At 34.9% G+C, this 21,150-nt stretch overlaps 1 protein-coding gene across 1 annotated transcript in view; it reads left to right on the top strand.

The window, feature by feature from the left end:
- Positions 1-21,150, top strand: part of Rfx3 (regulatory factor X3) — a 249,935-nt gene that overhangs the window by 82,331 nt on the left and 146,454 nt on the right. The window contains exon 2 of the mRNA XM_038310780.1: positions 7,224-7,282. The gene's annotated coding sequence lies outside the window, so the exon portion shown is untranslated. The remainder of the gene's footprint in view (positions 1-7,223; positions 7,283-21,150) is intronic.

The raw sequence follows: 21,150 nt of genomic DNA, 5'->3' as shown, positions 1-21,150 counted from the left end.
CTTGAGCAGTGCACCACACTTGCTGCTCTTGGAGTAGACATGGTTTGGGTTAGCAGCATCCACATGGAGGCTAAAAATCTGTAACCTAGTTACAGAGGTTACAGTACCCTCCTTTGGTCGCTGTGGGTACTGTATGCACTGGAGAATGGCTGTACATATAGGTAAATCATTCATACACATAAGAGAAAAATAAAAGAATTAGCCCCGAAGAATGAATTATATAATATAAATAAATATAGTAAGTGCTTTGAAGCCTCACTGCTTAAAGGGAAAACAGTGTTTTCCTGAGGGAAGTAGGTCTGGAGAGGATAAGTTTGCTTATTTTACGCTCTTCCTGCTAAACAGGTGAAACTGTTTAAACTTGAAGTAGTGAGGGCTATGTGTTAATCTGGAAAAGCAGAATCTGTGAAGGCCTTGATGTGCAATAAGCATGGCATAGCGATGCAAACAGAAGATGGCCATTGTGATTAACAAAGAAAAATAATCTGAATACATTTTTTAATTCCTAAAAGTTATTTGTCAATTTCTAAGGACTAGTGTTTGTACTCTCTCTGTATACCAAGTATGTGATCTGAGTAATAGTTAGAAGAAAATGTATAATGAATGTTAAAGGCACTGTTATTTTCAGCAAACATAATATTAAGATGGGCATTTGAGTGGTAAACTCATACAGGATAACATCATAATGTTATAAGAAAGAGCTTAGCATTGCCTTCAAAGCTTCTCCCTTGTTTATTTATGTGATCACTTACACAAATATTTATTTAGCAATTTATTATGTATTAGAAAGTTTTAGTCATCATGGTTATCAAATAAATAGCTAGGAGGCCCCTTCACATGGACTTTATCAAATTTCTGCTACCCAAAACATCCTGTGCTGAGCTTCAACTTTAAAAAAAGGATTTTGTGAAACCATGTGCACATATGTTTCTACGGGGGTATGTGCACATGATAACTGTTGCCTGCAGAGGCTAGAAGAGGATATCGGATACCCTGAAGCTCAAGGTACATGTGGTTGTAAGCTACCTTATGTGGGTTCTGGAAACTAAGACAGGTCCTTTACAAGAGTAGCCTTTCCTCTTAATTGCTGAGCCTTTTCTTCAGCCCTTTAATCTTACTCAAGTAGGAGACTAGTGAAATTTCAGACTCTTAGATCCTACGTGGTCTTAATGAATCAGCCTCTCCATTAAGAGCACCATGCAGTTAAAAAGCATTTTGTAGTTGAGAAGCAGTATTTTAGAGCAGAAGTGGCTTATGGTTTGGGGTGGGGGAGTTCCACTGATAGCTCATTGTTTTAGATAAATGTTTGAAGATTTATTCTTATTAACATGAGTGTCCTGCGTGTATATATGTGCACCAGGTGCATTCCTGGTGCCCTTGGAAACCAGAGAGGGCATTGGATATTTTAGATCTGGACTAAGAGATAATTATAAGCCATTATGTAGGTTTGGGGAAATGAACCCAGGTCCTCTGTAAAAGCAGAAAGTGCTCCTAACGCTGAGATATCTTTACAGTCCTCTTTGAAATAGTATTTAAAATTTATTTTGAAAAAAAAGTTGGTTGGGGATGTGGCTCAATGGAAGCATACATCCCTAGCAATTTTGAGGCCCTGGACTTGATCCCTAGCACCTAAAAATATTTTACTACTTAAAAACAGAAAAATGCATATGTATTAATGTTGATATATATATAGTTATATATGTGTTATATACACACATATTCACACACATTGTTTAAAGACCACTTTAGTATGCATGTATTTCTCATCCATGTGTTACCCATTTACATTTATTTACAACTTCTGTGGGACCGCTTTCACAGCAGATATTTACTGTTTGCCCCAGAGACATTTGTGCCGACAAAGCCTAAGGTATTTACTGCTCAAACCTTTATGGCATTGTTGCACTGCCCCCTCTAGAGCATAAGCAGATTTTGGCATGCATGATGGAAACTGACTTTACCTTATTGATTATAAGCAGCTTTAGGTCTTATCAGTGTTTGAATTGCTCTGGGAAGTAGTGAGTTAACACATTTTTGCCTTTCAATATGTAATCCAAGTTAAATACTTGGAAGACTAGCATATAAAACACTTAAACATTTAAAAAATGAGTAAAAATGATAATATAGGTATGATAATGGAGATCATACTTATGAAATTTGAGAAAATTATGACTATCATAATGAAATAAAAATGGAAAAATATATATTTATCTTGCTTATTTTTAAAGAAAAATGTTTATAGACAGGGCCTCATGCTACTTCCTAATCTGGTGGCATCAAATCATATAGTCAAATAATCTTCCTGTTCCACCCTACCAATTAACTGGCACTGTAAGTGTCTGCTGCTACATTGAAATAATTTATTATATTTATAAAAGTTGCCCAGTTCTTCTCAGGCAAATTTGTCATTTAATAGTAATTGTCTTTTGTGAACTGTAATGGCCTATCAGTTTACTTCTATATGTACCTAGGAGACTATACTTAGGCAAAGGCATCTGCCAATGAGAATATGCCAGCGGTGGAGCTGGAATGAAGACAGTACTTCTGATTAAACTATGTTGAACATAAGCAAGGGGATGGATTTATACGCCGTTCGTGGTTAAAGGAATGCAATCCCTGCAACATTCAAGGCTTACAGCACATCACTTTTCTTTTGTGTGGTTGAAAACATATTGTTGTCTTAATGTTCCTTTGTAAATAAAAATATTGGTCATTTAAAACACTGAATATTATTCTTACTAAGAAGCTGTGGTGAGCTGGACAGTAGCGGCTCACGCCTTTAAACCCAGCATTCAGGATTATAATGAAGTAAAAAAAATGAAATAATATATATCTATCTTGCTTATTTTTAAAGAAAAAAATTTAAAGTGGCAGGCAGATATGTCTGAGTTCAATGCCAGCCTGGTCTACAGAACGAATACCAACCAAGCTTTTCCATGGAGAAACCCTGCTTCAAAAAAAAAAATCTGGAAGAGTCTAATTGAGCTAGGTTGGGGACTTTGTGGGTTCTCAGAATGATTTTATCTCTTTTCTGCATGTGGCTGTGGTTGGAAGCTGTCACCTAGACAGGAACTTGTGGTTTTATAAACTGCTTCAACAGATTGGGGACTCTGAGCTAACAAGTTCAGTGAAAGCATCTGGAGATGAGTGGGACCCAGAGCACTGCTTGTCCAATAGTTTCTAAATGTTGGCTCACATGAGTACTTTGGAAGTGAATGAAGTTTTTGTGAATACAAAATGTGTGTGTGTGTGTGTGTGTGTGTGTGTGTGTGTGTGTGTGTGTGTGAAGTATTAGGGGTAGATTGTTTTCTTGGAGAGTACCTATAGAAAAGAATGCCTATCTCTCCTGGTGGGAAATACCTGGCGTCTCACATTCTAGAATCAGCCAGGTATAGTCAAAGAGTGAAGTTCCTAGCAGCAACTCTGGGAATACTTACCGATTGTATCTATCCATACATACTACAAACACATAATTAGGTTTTTTGGCTCTGATACTGTATTATTAACGTCAGCTGTGTAATACTCATTCATTTTCAATTATTCTTCACATTTTTAAGATAAAAAGCCATGGTCTCTAGGCCCTGGGCCTTGAGTATGTCTAAGCTTTGGTTTGTATAAGTATATCTAATATCGGTCAGTTGAGAAGTTGGTGCTCAGCAAATATGTTTTTATTTGGGATATTATCAATTTTATCAAAATGTTTTTTTAAAATATAAAGGTGTTTGTCTTTATACTGATTTCTCATTTAAATCTCTCATAATTCCCTGGAAAGAGATGTTTCTATAAATTTTAAATATAAATATAATGATATTTATACTTAACAAGGGAAAAAAATGGATGCTATAGTTGGCAAGAGAAGAGAATTATGACAAGTTAAAGTGTTCTGAATTGTCTATTTTCATTTGACATGAAGGAAAATAGGAAGGCAAAGTTCAGGAAGGAAGGACACGAAGGCAGATCAGTAGGTAGCAGGCTGCGGTGCTATTTTACTTAAGTCCTTAAAGGTTACGAAAAGTTCAGTCAGCACTGATGTACCGAAGGTTCTATTGAAGACAGTTTTCTTTTCATGTTAGAAACTATGTGATTTACAATAAATATTTTCATATCATCATGATTACAATACTTGAAGTTTTAAGATTTTTTGTTTTTTAACATAGGATCTCAACATAGAGCAAGGCTAGCCCTGGAACCTGAAATGTTCTCTCCTCTGATTTTGAATGTTGAGATAAGGCTTGCAATGCCGTGCCCAGCTAACTTTATTCAAGTTTTAAGAAGCATTTTGTGTGTATTCAACCCAGATTCAGAATACCTAACTGGGTACTAGGAGAGAAGAGAACTATGAATTGGAATGAGGAGGGAGCAGAACAGTTTAAAGCAATGTTGAGAATAATTTCTGTTGCTGGTATTGGAATCCCCTTGCCACAGAAAATTGCAAATTCTCCTAATTTTGAGGTAGGTTTTTCAAGAGTTGGACAGGAAACTGTGCAGAAGACATTTGTAAGAAAAGCCTCACATTTATTGGCAGTGCTGGCACCCGCCTTTAATCTCAGCACTCGGGAGGTAAAGGCAGGGAGAAAAAGAAAAGCCTCACATTTACTCTGGCTTTCTTTTTAACGTCATTGTCCTGACTGTGTGACAAGGACTGAGAGTGTTAGAAGAAACTGGTGTCTGTTGGCGGAGACGGCAGAGATCAAATGTTAGAACTCTGAAGAGGGCTGAGGTGTGGAGCAAAGTGTGGAAGAAAAGAGCTGTCCAGAACCAGGTTCCGAATTCTCTGGCTAAGTGATTGTCTGCACATGCGCCATTGAGACTGCTGATCTTACCGAGAATCTGCATGGGCTCTGTGAATGTCTACATCTGTGTTAACGGTTCCTGCTGGACTCTGGCGCTCTGTACCCAGCACCGTTTGTGACGCTCTAGCCATCCAGTTGAAATAAGCAAGGACCCCTGCCTCAGTCTGTTTTTGCTACTATAAGAAAATCCCCAAGGCTGAAATTCATAAGGAACTTAATTTTATTTTCATAAGTTGTATATTCTGAAAAGTCTGAGATTTATGCCACATCTGATTCAGTTGTCTGGTTAAGTCTGTTCTTACCCACACATGGTGCTTTGAATGCTCCTCTTCCTGGAGGAGAAGGGTTCTGTGTCTCCACATGGCAGAAGATGCAAGGGACCGTCCTCATTTATGGAGCCATTGCCATACAGTCCATAGTCGGAATCATGACAGCCCTTATCAGTTGATTGACTATCTATCCCATTATTCTATCTTTTACATTTTCATCTCTTGAAATTTATAGGCCATCCATTCAAACCAAAGCAGCATCCTGGTGTACAGCTCACGTTCTCTTTACCCTAACAAAATTTAAATAAATCTCAACAAAATTTGGAGGAGAAATAGGTTTTAACCTGCCAAACTGGAAGAATTTTGATAAATACATTGGGCCTTTCTCAAACTCATCCCAGCATCATAAAATCAGTTCTACTTGTTCAACTGATGATTTTACTGGTTGAGACCAAATATTGTCACTCTCTGAAGGAACATAAGTCTAGAATCTAGGTTACCTACATTTTATTGTTACAATGCTCAATATATAATTAAAACCATTATTCTAGACATGTCAAAGGAAAGTGTAGCCTCTGGTAAGGAGAAAAAGTATAGAATGAACCTTAAGATGGCCTAGATGCCGACCTTAGTGGCCAAAAGGTCATGTGCAAGCACCCTTGCAAAGACTTAAAGACAAAAACACACAGTAGGGTAATTGTGATATTAGTAAACGAAAAGGTAAAAAATCATAGGCATAAAATGAAATAATTAAAATAAGTGAAAATTCTCAAATTGGAATGAACAATAATCAAATGTATTTGTTTTAACATCTCCATTAAGATATTAAGGAAAACTAATTTCATTCGTATCCTTCTGGAGAACCTAGGGATAAGAGGTTGCAGGGAATGGGCAGTGCCCGATGGAGGGGGCTGAACAGACACATCTGACGGTTCACAGATGTATAATAACTGCAGTCATAGCAAGAGAGGAGCATGAGGGGAATATAAAATACTTAGGTTGAAAATGTACCATTTTAAATAAGAAAATGTCAAGCTTAGCAAGCCCCAAGTATAAAATGACTGTATATAATGTTTCATATTAAACTGCCAAAATAGCTAATAACCGTTACAATGATAATGAAGAAAAAAAAATTTGAGACCTAGAACTCTCTGTGTAGAGTAGCCTCAAACTCATATAAAGTATTGGTATTAAAGATATGTGCCACCTTGTTCAGCTTGAAGAAAATAATAAGGAACTTTTAAGTGTTAATACTACCATTCCCGAAGAAGCTACCAACTTTCTCTAATTTATGTATTTAAAAATACTGAGTCATTAAGTCTGCATGTATGTGTTAATTTAAGAATAATATGATATTTCAGATTATAAGAAGCATGCAGGCCCATTAGATAAACCATACAGAACCATGTAGATATAAAATGAAAAGTTGCTTTGGATCTCATGACTCTTGACCGTTTGATCTCATGTTTTTATTTTGTTCATTTATTAGGCAATAGAGTATCATTTTTAAAAGTAGTTTTCTAATGGGAGCATACTACTATTTTATATAACCATATTATTAATTACAATTTATTATTATTGTTGAGGCAAGGTCTTTGTGTGTAGCCCAGGCGAATTAAAATTTTTGGTGATTCTCTTGCCTCTTATCACCCAGACGTTGGGATAACAGGCATGGACCACTATTTGTGACTAAGGCTATCACATAATAAAATAAGCCTTAAAATCTGATCTTTACATGTAATTTTTATTTTAAGTTGATCTTAAAATCTCTTTTATGGTAAAAGTTCATGGTAAATTCAGCCTAAATATAATATATAAATGTGTGTATATGTATGTGTATATTTGAAGCTATGCCAGTTTAGATGAGAAATGAATTGCTGAGATAAAAATTGCTTCTACCTTCTGTTTCTATTTCATGAAACCTGAATATAGAATTTCTATCTCAATTGATAAGACATTCAGTTATGTATTAGAATTTCTGAATTGTTGATGTTTATTACTCTTTCCACTCTTTGAAGCGATTGCTGTGCTAAAAATTTTCAGGGATACACCTATGTGTATTAATTTTTTTCTCATTTAAATGATATTTAAAAAATGAAATTGAAGTGTTTTTGCACCTGAAGTTCACCGAAAGACAGCCTCCTGTTTCTTTTTCATCCAGAGATTTTTATCAGAGGAATGTAGACTGGAATCTGCAATGGTTCTCAAAATCCCAAAGTGGTAAGTGAGACCAATTAAGTCTTTTCTTACCAATATTTAGTTGTAATTTTTCTCTATAGTTCTTTACTGAAATATTTAAAATGACAAGCGACATCAATTCCAGTGCTTACACATCTGATAATTTTAGAGTCTGGCTATTAGCAGTTCTGTGTTTGTGTTCCTAATGTGTTTGATTCATTTAGTACCTGGAGTTATGGTCAACAATAAAAGGAGTGGGCGGGCAGGAGGCTAGCCTCATGGCACTCTTCACCTGGCCCCATCTTTTTCCAGATAAACAAACCACATCCCAAAGTTGATGTGTTGCCCTAATCGATCTTGTTAGACTGACAATAAAGGTGGCATTTCCTGTTCTTACCTCACCAATTCAAGAATTAGAATCCACATTTATCTTGTAATCTGTGATCCAAGTGAAGTCTTTATAAAATATTAAAAAGTTTAAAAGAGTGGGTAAAAATTGAAGACTAATATAGTTATGAAATAAAGAAGATAGGACTTTCGAAAGTTAAGAATGTAACATTGTAATGAAATAAGAGAACTGGAGTAATACATTTATTTATTTCATTGCTTTATTGATTTTATTGATACTGACAAAATCATTTATAGGAATCAAAAACATATACAAAAATAAAATATCCAGGGTTGTGGATCTAGGTGTCCTGGGTTAGCACACAACACTTCCATACATACCCATATGAACAAACACATGAAAACCAAAGATGTTATAAAGCTTAAAATCAGTGTTCAAGCTGACACTTTAGGCTTATAGTAAATTTTTCTGTGTGTGAAGTATTTGCTACAAGTATTACAAAAATTTTTTATGCTTTCTGATGTAAGTAGTCTTACATCAGTCTTGCTAAGTAGCCCCAGGTAAATTTCTGGTGATGTTCATATTGATGACCTAAGTCTGCTTTCAAAACTGTTGGTTTTCTTATTTTGTTCTGGGTTTAAGTATTCACCCTCTGTCTTCTTAATAGGCTCTGTGAATATCAAATATCTCATTCATATTTAACTAATGTTTCACATTGTTCTGGCCTTCTCTTTCAAGGGCTAAATGCTGTTATTTGGTGTAGTTCAAGGCAAATGTGTATGGCAGCATGCGACCTCTTGTGTTTCTGATCACATGGATTTGCTCTCTCTGATAGTTTGTCTCCTTGCAGTCAGGTTCACAGTGGCAAACTTCCTCATATCCTAGAAAGGGTTGTGGGTGAACTTTCAGTTATGAAGCGTGCAGTTAACAAGACCCTCCACTTAGTACTTAAAATAGTTTATTACAATAACCTACCTTATTTAATATTTTATTTACAAATTCATTTATACTCGTACTGATGAAGCATACAAAATACATGTCTTTCACATTTATTTTTATTTTTTTAATATGAAATAAAATGTTCAGGTACTATATTGCTGGCTTCTTATCCATTTAAAACCAATTTAGAAACAAACGTTCTATTCTGTAAGATGTAACATTCAAGCCCATGGGCTGGTTGAATGCAGTACATAGGAAGGAGTAGCTGAAGGCAACAGGCCAGAGCTAACAGGAACTTCCATATTGCTTGAAGTGCTGAATTGTTACATTTTTGATCCAAAAACAGCCCATTAAATATGGAATTCTTTATTGACTCATTTTCCTTACTTTGGAAAGAAAGTCTACCTCTTTTTGTTTTGACACTGATTTTTAAATTACTTAAAGAGCTTCCAGTTTTCTGTGATTATATCCTATTTTTACTTAAACTATTCAAGCCATGCCATGACTACAAACTTCAAGTAATTATAAATCAATACAACCTAATAGTCGTTGATACTTATTTAACTCTTAATTTGTAAGCCAAAATGCTCTGTCTCCAGTTCTTACGATCACTCGAGGAGGTAGGAATTACTGGTTCTCCACTTGTTTGTTGAGAAAACTCAGGCTGTGATTGTTAAATATCTTCCTCATTCTCATGGCTACCAGTACAGATAAACCAGGGTATGATTCCAGACAATGGATGGAGAATTCAGCATTCCTAACCTTTATGCTACTTATATGAATACAGACAATTGATAACACACAGATTTCTTAAGTTAATTAGATAAAGGCTGACATATGTACATCTGTATCTGATTTTATTAGATAGAAATAAAAACTATAAGTATTCAGATATTAATATATAACTCCTATAGCAGAGATGGCTCATTTAAAAAATATTTACTATTTTAAATGCTATTAAGCAAGTTGTACACCTTCTAGAACTGATTTTTATATTTCTGTAAATATTTTGGTTTTACTGTTTAGAAATAGCCCTAGAATTTTCCCATATTTAACATTTTATTGATCACAAACCTTTTTTATTTAAAATCCACTCGAGTTTACTGCTAAACATTGAGTTAATGAGTCATTTATTTGTGCTATCTTTACTCGTGTTTGTGGAAGGCTTCTGCCCTTCACAGCGTACAGTATGTTATATTTTCATTTTTATTCAGTTTAAAAGAATTTTCAGTTATCCTTTTATTTCTTCTTTGACTACACCTTAATTAATTAGGAGTATATATATTTATTTTTTCAAATGATCAATTTCTTTTTTAATTTTTGTTGGTATTGGGAGTAAAATTCAGGGTCTCACTCATGCTTGACTGGTTAACACCAGCCATGCTACTGACGTTCAACTTAATTTTGATACGATAGAGTTTTTGACATTGTGATCTGTTCTTGAGAAGGGTGTATGTGTGGGTATTGTTGATTGTGGTGTCCGATCAATGCTGCTAGGTTAGTATGGTTAATATTGTTCAGTCCATCTGTCTTTGCTGATTTTTTGTTAATTAATTTTGACGGAAGGTATTAAAGTCTCCATTTATCGTAGAATATTACTATTTTCACATCTCATTCTTTGCATTATTTAGTAGTTCTGAAAATAGGTACACAACATTTATGATCTCTGTGTTTTCTTAATAAATTAACTCCTTTGTCATTAGAGTTAGTTAACTAGAGCCGATAGTTATTGCTTTGAGAACTATATTCTTATTTAAATGCAGTAATTTCTGTAATCTATTTTACGTTCTTTGCTTATTGTTTTATCTTGGTTTTGGTTAGAATAGACTTGGACTCTGCCTCTTTAGTCTGCCACAGGATTCTTTCTCATACATGCTACTGCATGTATAGTCTAAGACTAGCCTGTGGTTGTCAACGGCTCTGGGCAGTAGGGAACATTTATGTTTGTGTACTTTTTGAGAATTTTGAAGAACACTGATTTCACAAATTTTCCTACTGGCTTATTCTTTTTATAGGCATAATGGTAACTTCTGTTTTGCTTCCCCTGAATGAGGCTCAGATTAAAATGACTTTAAATGGCAGAAATATGCCAAACAGCATAATGTAACAAATACAGTTATTGAAATCTCTTAGGTTTGTATTCAAATTCTGGCACTCTATCACCTGCCAGTTTTCAGACCTCCAAAGTGGATATGAATCACCCAAAACAACTCTTGTCCTGTGTGTTTAAGCATTTGACTCCTATCTTGGCTGTCACAATTCAGTGCGTTAGTATTTATTTGTAAATAAAAAATGATTGTAGTATTTAATAGTGACTTGTCATGTAAAGATTCTAGAAATTACTGGCTGACTCACAAGTCTGTGCTCTTGTTTTTTTTTTTTTTTTTTTTTTTTTAAATTCTTCCAACTTTGACCATTCCTTTCCACTTTGAGACAGTTTTCTCACATGTTAGACAAGATCATTAATGTAGATGAGATTACTGTGTGTGAATTTGATAATCCAAATATGTTCAAGAGTTGGGGAGATACAGGTATCAAGTAAGTCCCTGTAAGTCTAGTGGCAGCCATTAAGGAAACTTCACCTACTGTAAGTGGTGGAGACGTTCAGGAGTATCACTGCTTTATCGTCCACGGAAGGAGAATGTGACGATTACTAGCAGCTATGATACAGTGAGAAGGAAGGTCATCTGGGTCTCATGTGTTACATTCAAAAGGAAGCAGGTCATATTAATGGAACTGGAGTTTGGGTAAATGAAAAGGACCTCGGAGAGTGGATCTAAAAGTCTTCACAATTTACTAGTGAAAGTTAAAAATTAAAATATTCTTTCAGGGGCACTGCATGCTCAGGACACAGAAGAGCAAGGGGGGGGGGGTCTTCTGTAGTGAAGACAAAAGAGGCAGCCGAGGGCAGCCATGCTTTTCAGGTCTAGGGAGCATTACTTGAGTCTCTCAGCAGTGACTTAGATTAAGGGAGTTAATTTTAATTTGGAGTTGATGTAAATTTTTAAAAGTTTATCCTAAACAGATTAAAATCATAATTGCCTATGAAATGTTAGTGGTAGTTAATGCTCCTATCTCTTTCAGTAAGATAGCAAATCTGCACTGGGCCATTCAGGTTGGCATAACTAATGAAAAGTACATTTTAAAAAAGCATTTTTACCAATTTCCCACTGTCTCTCTGCAATAACATGATTTTACTCTTAAGAGTGCCCTCATTCTTGTTGCAAATTTCAAATATGAAGCAATTTTTTTATTAACATTGAAATCAAAAGCAAGAAAATGTGTAAAGAGATGAGCGTGCTAAGCGTGTAGTTTTATAGGTTACTTATTCCTAAGTGTGTCTTGGGAACGGAGAACTGAGCATTCCCAGTGGAGAGCAAGGTACATTGTACAAGACTGTACTAACAAATAATGTGTTAATTGTCTGGCAGCTGCATGGTAGGTGCTCAATAAATGCTAGTTTCTGTTTGTTTTGTTTAGATGTAGATTGTAGACAGGGTCGCAATAGCCCAGTCTTTCCTGGCATACCCTAGGTAGCTGAGCACCTAGCTGAGTATGACCTTGAACTTCAGATAGCTTACCCTCCACATCCAAGGCCTAGGACTAGACTCCTCTGCCTCTCCTTCCTCATCCTCTCCCCCTCTCCCACTTCCTTCCTCTCACCCTCTCCCTCCTCCCCTTTCCTTTCCTTCTCCTCCTTTCTTCTTCTTTTGTAAATTTAATCAAAACAAGGCATAATCTAAATAAGGAGGGTAGGGTATTTAAAAGTAAATTTTAAGTGTTCACTTTTGAGCTACACAGAAAAATTATTAGCTATAATATGTTCCAAATTTTAAACTTATATTTATAAAATAAGTTTATTAAATATTCTTGGAGGAGAACATAAGCAACATCAATAATAATTGCTGAGTTTTAATAAAATTTTACAGTATGACTCCTTAGATGAATTGGGTGTGCTTTTAAAGACTTTTGCTTAATGTGTGCACAATTGTGCTTTAAGAAGAATTTTTATAATGTTTACTTAAAAAGAAACTTAGCATTTTGATAAATTAGATAATAAAAAAGGTTATTATAACTGAAAAAAATTGATGTTTCAATAAATATATGCATTTTACAGAAGTAAAGGTTTTGGTTTGTTTGCATTTCCTTTGTTGTTTTGGTTTGTAGATTTTGCTTTCTTTCTCTTAAACTGGGGAAACTTTTATTCATTTATCATGAGATTTTTAGACTCATCAGTGTAAAACACACTAGAATCTTATTTCTAAATTACATTATTCTTTATTTACCAAGTCTTTGTTCCACTTATGTTTAAATAAACAGATATTCCAACATTTGTATGAATAATTACCCAATTTGGAAGAAAAAAAGGAATTTATCTGTAGAATTTTCTGTGCCAATTCAGAGATTTGCGTTTTTTTTTCCTGGACTTTCAGATAACCATAAAATTCCTTATCTATACAAATTTATGTCTGGTACAATTAAAGTATACACTGCCTCTTGATTTCTTTTGTTTTCTTTTGTTTGGGTTTTGATCCGGTTGTGTGGTTTCTGCAGATATCATTGTATCTACTGAAGCGGCCCGAGAGCTCCTCAGGCTTCCCCAGTTGGCTGGATTTAGAGAAGCAGCTTCAGAAATGCCAGTCTTCCCCACCATTCTTCATTAACTTTTTACTAAAAATGTTTACTTTCTAAAAATACTTTAGGGCACTCTCAAGAAGAAAACAATCTAGTGAATAATTTTTTCTTATTAATTTGTTAGAAACTTTTGCTTTTATCTTTCTCCTATTAATTACTCTTTATGGACTTGGAAACAAAAATAGAATCATCTTCGGGTCATGTTGAGAGCAAATTTTGCAACTCATAGCATTACTCGTAACATGATACAGTAGATTTTTCATTGTGGAGGTCCAAATTAATCCGGGTATAAACCATGACTCGGGACCATTGCCTGAAGTACATGTTTAGCCCTGCTCTCTGACCTTGTGTTTCTCTGAACATAGTCAATTCTAGTAACACAAGATGAATTTTGACCTTTAGTGGTCTTGCTATAGTGCAGTTCTGCCCTAGTGCTGACTGTACAAGCTAAGAATATATAACACCGTGTATTTTATATCATGATGATAGTGTTATTTACAGAACCAAACATTTTGTTAATGTGGCATGTTTGCGTATATAACATTGTAGTTTGCCTGTGTAAGTTAAATTTAGTTTTGTGTTTCTGAGATAAATTCTCATATAACCCAGACTGGATTATAAAGTTGAAGATGAGCTTGTCCTCTTGGTCGCCCTTCATTCTCCTCCCAAATAGGGAGGGCCATTACACATGTTCCTATTATTTTGAGCTTTCCCTGGATTTTTAATATCTACAGTGTTCAGATTATGACTGGGTTCCTATAGTTAGTGTGAAAATTAGTTGTCAGGATATGCCAAAATATTTGAAGAATAGAATAAATGGTATAATTAAGCTGTGTTAGTGACAGTTTATCTACATGGAACAATTTGGAGGTGCTATCTTGTCACTACTGTTTATTTATATGGAGTCCTTTTATTTGGAATGGGCAGCAGAGAAAGAGATGGAGTAAAGAAAAAGAGGAAGAAGGACTAGTCATTCTCACAATAAGAAAACTCTTGTTAAGTGTAACAAAATTTATTATAATGAAAAGAAATATGTTTTTCCATAATTAGCTATTCAGTTGTGTTTAGGAAACAGTTTTATAAATCTAGGTATAAGAAAAATGACCACATGTAACTATGGCTTAAATATTATCTCTGACATGAGATTTTAGATATATAAATTAGATTAATGTTGCTGTATAACAAAAGAATAGTTGATAATATCTTCATAATAAATACTACATGTACATCAAAAAAATTATAATGTATTTGTTTCAATGTTGCTTTAAAATCTGTCAATAGTTTTTATCTATGTTAGGTCAGACATTACTCTCACACAGTAGAAATTTTAAATCCTTTAAAAATATGTCTAGTGGGTGTACCCATCATGTCTTGACCTCTTTGCTCATATTCTCACTCCTTCCACTCTTCAACTTGACGTTGGGAGCTCAGTCCAGTGCTCCGCTGGGAGTTTCTGCCTCAATTTCCATCAGTTGATGGATGAAGGCTCTATGGTGATATTTAGATATTCATCAGTCTGACTACAGGGCAAGGCCAGGTAGGGCACCCTCTCCTCAAATGTCTTAACTGGGGTCATCCTTGTGGAATCCTGGGAATTTGTCTAGTGCCAGGTTTCTTGCTAGCTCCATAATAGCTCCCTCAATCAAAATATCTCATTCCTTGCTCTCATCTCTGTCCTTCCTCCATCTCAACAACCCCTTTCCTCAAGTTCTGATCCACCCTTCCCATCTCCAGTCTTCATTTCTTCTGCCCTCCCTACTCCTCAACCCCCATGCTTCCAATTTTGTCAGGTGGATCTATGTATGTTTTTCTTAGGGTTCACCTTGTTACTTAGGTTCTCTAGAATCATGAACTATAGGCTCAGTATCCTTTGCTTTACAGCTAGTATCCACTTATGAGTGAGTACATACCATGTTCATCTTTTTGGATCTGGATTACTTTACTCATGGTTTTTGTAGTTCCATCAATTTGCATGTAAATTTCAAGATGGCAGTTTTTTTTTTTTTACAGCTGAGTAGTACTCTAATGTGTAAATGTGCCACACTTTCTTTAGCCATACTTCAGCTGAACTTTCAGAAAGGAAATTTATAGTTTTCTTTGCTTAGTAATATAAATGTGTTTCCTTTATCTTTCAGGTTGGAATTTGTTTTTTAATTGAGCACATTTTTCCATATAAGACACCTAATTTTAATAAAATGTGCTTATTTATAATAGAAGATATAAATCTAAGCATAATAAAGCATAGAAGCAACTTCAAAATAAGGACATCTAGTGTGTGCTGTGGGGAACCTGTAAATTGCCACACTAAACCGATTATCCTTGCGAGCATTTCATGCAGCTTGACAGTGAAAAGTACACCTTGTAAAAGCTGTTACACAAACCATTTCATTTGAAAGGTTTCCTTCTCACACCCTGAAATTACACTTACTCGCTTCAAGAGAAAATTCAGAATCTGTTCCCTGTTTATTTTGATTGCAATTACTGATGTGTTGATTTTTGCTTTCTGGTGAACTAGAAATTAGTCTTTTAGGTTTCTTTATTGCAATAAAAACACAATGTATACTGTAGGCTACATTCAGAAGTCATGAACCCAGATTACCAAGTATCTGGGATAACACAACATAGCAAATAAAAATCTTCCGAGTATATACAATGTATAAGCATTTAGTTGGCATTATCACACACATTTGCGTAGTTTGCTTTACTTGAGTTTTTGTTAAATGCCCTAAAAAAGTGCTTGATTCATTTATGTAAGAAAGACAATTGGAAACTTCTAGGCGAGCCTCTGATCGTGGGATTCTATTCTCCATGTGATATGAGTGTTTCTTCCACTATGCAATAAGTGCGGGAGCTCCTGGCAGCATTCCCTGTTCTTTGTGACAGTCTTCTTGCTGTTTCTAAGCTATGCTCTGTTAAAGCTTTAAAAAAAAAAAAAAAAACAAAAACAAAAAACAAAACAAACTGGGAACTGAAGTCCTGAGTTTTAATGCCAACTCTAATACCAACCAAAGGGATAATTTTGAATATTGGTCTCAGACTCTGAATTGGGAGCCTGAGTACTTCTTAACTTTAAATGTTGCTATTGGTAAAGAGGTCAGTTATCTGATAATTGTTCTCCTAGCCCAAAGAACATTTATTGAGTGATTCATTTACCAATGAATGTTTCCCTTGAAATAAATTTACTGAAGCATGAATTCACTCACTATTCATTTTGTTTAATGTACCAACTAGTATTATGCATCAATTTTCCTAATGACAAATTATTAATTTCATGAAATGTGTTTATATTAAATCTGTTTAAAATTTATCACAAACCACTCTGTATAGAATAGTTGCAAAAGACTGGAATTTTTAGTGGCAAGTAGGCAAGTATTAAGTTTCAATTTGCTTTTAATATTTCTTTACATAACCGTTTCACCTCAGATATTTTATAATAGAATTATTTATCAGTTCTCCTCAGCTATATGCTAAGTTTATCATGTGTATTTGATAACTGAATGTAGTAATTTTAATGCTTTTTAGTCACTTAAAACAAAGTTATGACCAACTGAACTAAGTAAGAAAGGAATGAATTGAGGGTCATAAAGAATTAAGTTGAAAAAAGATATTTTTAAAGAAACAAGGCACACATACTGTCACTTATAAACTCATAAGTATTCAATAAGTTCGCTTATAATTTGATCTAAAATAAGCATCCTCATTCCCAGAAATTACTGTACCAAAGAATAACATATTTCTCAGATACAGTCTTGGATAGACATAGAGCAAGATTGCAGTACATTCATGATAAACCTTGGACTTATCAGTTTAAAACACCAAATAACTACTCCAAATATCATTAAAGCTAGTAATTTAGTACAGATAACTGACAATATCACACATAGTTTAAAGAAAGTTTTTTTTAAAAGTTTTGGGTTAACTGGTAAATTTGTTGTTTAACGAAGTGAGTTGACGTTTGGCATTGTAAACCTAGCCATCTCGCTTCCTTATTATCATCTCTGCCTGACATGGAGCAGGCTGGGTGTGTGGCATAGAGCTAGGGGACCCTTCCTGTCTTTAGAATAAAAGAGTTTTTTTTTCCCTCAGCCACATGTAACTAGAATTCAAACCATATTTAAGTTTTATGTCTGTGTCTCAGTATTTGTGTGTCGATAGATATATGTACGAGACAGAACTACCATGGACTGTTTGCTAAACCAAAGAGGTTAAAAAGACCTGGATGAGAACCAAAAAATTCCTTTTTACACTTCCCATGTCTTACCACTGCTGTGAATATGTTCTATTTGTGCATTTGGACAGCTGAATCAATATAGTAAGCTGTGCAAGAAGTTCTTGGTATATGACAAGAAAAGATGGGCTTGTGCTCAACAGGGGAGAGACAAAATTGAAATAGACTACCTCATTGTGGCATTGCAGTGCAGCTAGATATTCTAGAGGTCATTTTATTCATTTTTTGGTTTTATCTATTATTGATCTATATCCTACAGCTTCTCAATTATTACCTTTAATTGCAATGCAATTAGATTGTAGACATTAAGTATCTTTCTCTGGCACTTGCTGGTAGGCAGTTTGTTACTGAAGAAAAGAGGAGCTACAGACTTTGGTGCCTATGCTGAAGACCACTAACTGAGACTCCTTTGCTTTGGCATTTAAGAAACTGCAGGTCAGTCTCCTTCCTGTAGAAGGATTGAAGTGGGCAATTGAGAGCTCGATGCTGTGATTTCAGAAAAAAAAATATGTCTTCAAGCCCTGATTCAAATTCCAATGGTTTCTGCCCCAGCAGAGGGTTATAGTAGCCACACAATTAAAGCCTGTGTGTGCCTGTCTCTCTCTATGTGTGTAGTGTGTGTGTGTGTGTGTGTGTGTGTGTGTGTGTGTGTGTGTGTGTGTTGGGTGGAGGGTAATGCTGGAGTTCAAGACCCTACTAGACAGGTGCCTTACTACCAAGCTCCTTTCTCCAGCCCTGGATTTAGTTATTTTTTATTAGTTTTAGCTGAGACAGATAGAATAGAACAGACAACCACCTTGTTAGGTCCTGTGAGCTGCTGAACTAGGATGAAGACTGTTTAAGAGGGTGATATATCGTGGAAGATTATTAACTGAGTTAAAAACTCACAGCATGTGCAGTTACTATAATGCAGGAACAGAACTGTTGATCTGTCGAACATTTCTGGTGTCATATGTTGAACCTAATATGACATATGGATAGATAATTAAAAGGAACTCAAGATAACTTGTCTTTCAAACCATAGGGAATCCTATATTGCATTACATTCTCATTCTTTTCTTTCCTAGTTACACAACCTTGGTATTGGTAAGATTATTTAAATACTATATACTTTTTTCTTCCATAGAAAAAGTGGAATAATAATTGTATATTCCTCCCAGGATTTCCAGAAAGATGAAAATAATATACTTTAATTCTTTTTCTATCTGTCATTTATTTATTTTAAGATTCTTTGTACTTAAATTCTGTAGATAAATTGTTAACTGATTAGTACTTAGAATCTTCCTGGAATACCTTTTCCTGTAGAAAGTTTCAGTATTTACATAGAAAACTTATGATAATATCAGCTGAGTATTACTAAGCTCAAATAAATTTCAAATGATTAACTACTGATGAAGTCAGACAATTACTACATAATCTTCACGTTTCCTCTGTGAAAATTTAAGTTCTGTAAGTGTCGGGCCAGCAGTTCTGTGATGATATGGGTAGAGCCCTGGGTCTGAAACTGCAGTTCAGGGAAGCATTTGTGCTTTCTAGAGCCGGAAATGGTGTGCTAGAAGGTTCAGAGCAGTAGCAAAAGATTTGATTTGCTCATTAACATTGAGTTAATCCTTGTTTCTTTATTTTAAAAATTATATACAAATTCATTTGAAACAAAAGGCAGTTATAATGATTTATACAATAGAATAATAATTTAGCAATTGAAATTAAATTCATATTAGAAATAAATGTATGTTCTTTTTTATTGATTTTATTGAGCTTTACATTTTTCTCTGCTCCCTTCCCTCTCTTGTCTTTTTCTACTTCCCATGTAGATTAGATCCATGTATGTCTCTCTTAGGGGGCTCTTTGTTGTCTAGTTTCTCTGGGATTGTGATTTGCAGACTGGTTTTCTTTGCTTTCTGTCTAAAAACCACTTATGAGTGAGTACATATGATATTTGTCTTTCTGGGTCTGGGTTACCTCACTCAATATGGTGTTTTCTAGATCAATCCTTTTGTGTGCAAATTTTAAGATGTCATTATTTTTTCTGCTGTGTAGTACTCCACTGTGTAAATGTACCACATTTTCCTTATCCATTCTTTGGTCGAGAGGCATTTAGGTTGTTTCTAGGTTCTGGCTATGACAAACAATGTGGCTATGAACATAAAAGTACGTTCTTAATGAATGCCACTATTGCAGATGGCTTTTGTGGACAATTATACTTTTACAGAATTTTAAGTATTAGATATTTCTGAGAAAGCATAGAAGTGTCTCAACAGGGTCTTAAAATCACAATCTTTGGAGATTCATATTTGTATTCAACTTATTGAACATCCTGTGTGTATTAGACATTGTGGCATATTTGTAGGTGATGAGGTCATCATACTCTATGTGCTCATACCCTTTATTCTGTCCATGCCAAGATGAATAATGTCCACAATATGATAACTGTCCCATGTGGAATAATGACACATTTCTACATGAACACTGGGAGGACCACAGGCCCAGAATTGTTAAAAGGAAGGGGAAAGTGATAGTTGTTTGGGAGCATTAAGGAAGTGGAATTTATTGTAGCCCTAAAAGTTGAAGAAATGAGAAGTGAGGAGGAAAACAATATTTGAAGCAGAGTAAACTGTTGTAGCACTGAGGAAACCCCATCTACTTAGATGGTAGAAACTCGGTACGTGTAAGCTGGAGCTGCATGCTAGAGACCCTGAAGTCCTGATAGGAAGCTTGCAGTTTATCCCGAGAGTAGAACTCCAGTCACCTGTGTGGTAGAATGGAGCCTAAGGAGAGATTTGAGGGCTTATTAGAGCTAAATCTTTGGAGTGGGTAATTGATTAAACTTGGGGTATGTGAGAAAAGTCTGTCTCTTATTTATAATGTTCTTTGAGAAATAGAGATACCAAAGTTACTAAAATCAAGGTAGTTACTCTTGTCTGAAGGGATCAATTGATCTTGAACTCACTGAGAACTGACTAAGTTGCACATCTTATAAGAGCAGTTATTAGCAGGAATTTAATTAGTATGATAAAAATTTAAGCTTCGCTTTGATGATTAAATTTTAAAATTTAGACTTGTAATGATGATATGCTGTTAAAAATAATTCAACAGGTAGTTGAAAATTTAGAACAACAATTCAGTAGAATTATTGACTGTGCCTAATTATAAGGAAGTTAATTGCTTACAGTTGCTATAAATGGTTGAATCCTTTAAAACTGAGTGTTGGAAATGTAGAAATGTAGAACATATATCCCAAACCCAGCCCCCCTCCCCCGTGTGTGTGTGTGTGTGTGTGTGTGTGTGTGTGTGTGTTAAAAGGGGAAGAAACTAAACCTTTGAGGGAGGTAAGACTGGGCAGGCAGATTGGGATAAAAGCAGAAATACAGAATGTCATGAAAGAGCTGTTTGAGAGATAAGAGGTTGTTATTAATCCAGACTGAAAGTAAGAAAAGCCATGCAATTTGTAGAATAAGATGTTTCTTTTAACATCTTTGGAAAAAAGAGGTTACTCTTGTGAACAAATTTGGTTAGGAAAAGAATTGCTGGATTAAGAATATTTAACCATCAATGTATTTATAAAAGATGAAGACTTCTATTACATTAACTGTACTCCCACAAAAGACTAGCAAAGTTTAGTGATGGGAAGAGGGAGAGAGATGAAACTCATTTGTGTGGATTTTCATTCTTAAAATGTTGTCTAACATCAGCTTCTGCCAATCATAAAGAATTGAGTTGATCTTAAACATCATTTATTTCTGTTACAGGTATTAAACG

This window comes from Arvicola amphibius, chromosome 1 (assembly GCF_903992535.2).
Source record: "Arvicola amphibius chromosome 1, mArvAmp1.2, whole genome shotgun sequence".
Classification (NCBI taxonomy): Eukaryota; Metazoa; Chordata; class Mammalia; order Rodentia; family Cricetidae; genus Arvicola; species Arvicola amphibius.
Note: the sequence above shows the minus strand (reverse complement) of the source record. Positions and strands in the feature narration are given on the sequence as shown.